Source organism: Emiliania huxleyi (genome assembly GCF_000372725.1).
Source record: "Emiliania huxleyi CCMP1516 unplaced genomic scaffold EMIHUscaffold_228, whole genome shotgun sequence".
Taxonomy (NCBI): Eukaryota; Haptophyta; order Isochrysidales; family Noelaerhabdaceae; genus Emiliania; species Emiliania huxleyi.
In genome coordinates, this window is record NW_005200351.1 from 139236 (window position 1) to 141603 (window position 2368).

Consider the following 2368-nt stretch of genomic DNA (forward strand, 5'->3'; position numbering starts at 1 on the left):
GGGGGGGGGGGCAGGGGGGAGGCAAACCAGGTCGAGTTTTTTGTTTTTCGCCATCGCGCGCGCACGCACGACCAGCTGGCACTCACTTGCGCTTACAACTCCGCGAACTGGGCGATGGAGGCACGCCGCATGGGCCGATCCTTCTTCGAGATGACCATGGAGCGCATCCGCGAGTACAACACGCCTGCATTCGTGCAGCTGGGCAACGCCGACATCGGCATCGACTCGACCGTCGCGCGGCTGCTCACGGGCGACAACATCCTCCGCATCGTGTCGGCCAACAACCCCGACGGCGCCGGGCAGGCCCCCTCGTGGATGGCCCCGCCCGGGCCGATCAACCTCTACGAGTCGTACTTCCGGCGCACGCTGCTCGACCCGCAGGAGCACGGCGTCGTCCACATCATGGTCGTGAATGAGACGCCCGTGTTCGACATCACCGAGAACGCCAACTCGGCCGACATGCCCGGCTCGCACTGGTTCCTCACCGCCTGGTTCATCGAGCCCGAGCAGGAGGCGGCGTCAATGGAGAGATGGTGGCCGGCTCTTGCCAGACCAGTCTTTAGTGCATCGCCCTTGCCTGTAGGCCGAGACCGCGTGAGTCCACCTCACCCCTCCAAGGACGGCTCTCTTCGGCGCGCCTCTCTCGATACGCCATGTACGCGTCGGACACGACGCTTGCGCGCCGACGAGCCTCCTATCTAGTAGCATGAATGGCAATGCACCAGCCTCTTGTGAGGCCTCTAGTAGCATGAATGCTTCGTCGTACGACACGTGTACGTGTGTGTTGGGGTGTGTGCCTGTGACGCACCTGGCGCGGCGCTTCACCCACCTCAACACGAGCGTGTCTCTCGCCCTTGACATGTACGGTGTACGGCTGTGTACGGTGTTATTGACGATCCGCGACATACCCGGATGACATTGACGGATCGCCCGTGGCGCCTTCGCGCAGTCGCAAAATCACGCTCGCTTTCCACGAAGATACACAGCAGTAAGCGCGTCGCGTCTCTCTCGGCGCAGAGCAGCAAGCAGCACACAGTGAGCAGTGTCACGGCGTACTGTCAACACACGGCGGTGATGAGGCCACACTCACGCACACTGGCGTCTCTGGACAGAGACCGTCACGCCGACGGCGCTGACCGCAGCTCCGGAGCAGAAGCCGCTCGTCGGTCGCCGGGCAGCGACGATCGCAAGCAGGCCACAGTGAGCAGTGTCACGGCGTGCATTCAACACACGGCGGTGACGAGGCCACACTCACGCACACTGGCGTCTCTGGAGCGAGACCGTCACGCCGACGGCGCTGACCGCAGCTCCTCTGAAGCCGCTCGTCGGTCGCCTGGCAGCGACGCTCGCCGCTCGGCGCCTGTTGTTGCCTCGGCGTCACCACAAACTCGGCACCCGACAACCGCACGCGACGGAACGGCCACACGCACGCCGAACCGGAGCCGTTCGTGCCCAGCAGCGGAGGCGAGGAGCACAATGGCAACCCACCCGTCCCAACGGATCCGCTGGATCGGGCGGCAAACTCAGAATCGCCGATAGTATGTGTTCACGGCGAAACGCTGTGAATACATAAATAGAGGTGCTCATAACTAGTGACCATGACCTCCCCAGCCCTCAAAAACTGCGTTTTTCGACCCCGCCCCTATAGGGGCGATTTTGGCTCGCCTCATGCCACAACCCTACGAAGTCCGGAAAAGGGATTAAGTAAAAGGGACCAAGGAAAAGGGATTGAAAAAAGGTATTAAAAAAGGAGAAAAAAAAGGGACAGCAAGTAAAAGGGACCAAGGAAAAGGGGAAAAGGGACCGGGAAAAGGGATTAAAAAAGGAGAAAAAAAGGACAGCAAGTAAAAGGGACCAAGGAAAAGGGACCAAGGAAAAGGGACCGGGAAAAGGGATTAAAAAAGGAGAAAAAAAAGGACAGCAAGTAAAAGGGACCAAGGAAAAGGGATTGCAAAAGGGGATTAAAAAAGGAGAAAAAAAAGGACAGCAAGTAAAAGGGACCAAGGAAAAGGGATTGCAAAAGGGGATTAAAAAAGGAGAAAAAAAAGGACAGCCAGTAAAAAGGGACCAAGGAAAAGGGATTGCAAAAGGGGATTAAAAAAGGTGAAAAAAAGGACAGCAAGTAAAAGGGACTAAGTCCAAGCTCTAAGGCAGGACCTAGGAAGAAGAGAAAAATAAGAGCCCGCAAGTAAAAGGGACTTAGGCAGGACCTAGGAAAAGAGACAAATAAGAGCCAGCAATAAGCAAAGACTCTCTCTCTCTCTCTCTCTCTCTCTCTCTCTCTCTCTCTCTCTCTCTCTCTCTGCGATCCTTCCATGGACCTCTCTCTCTCTCTCTCTCTCTCTCTCTCTCTCTCTCTCTCTCTCTC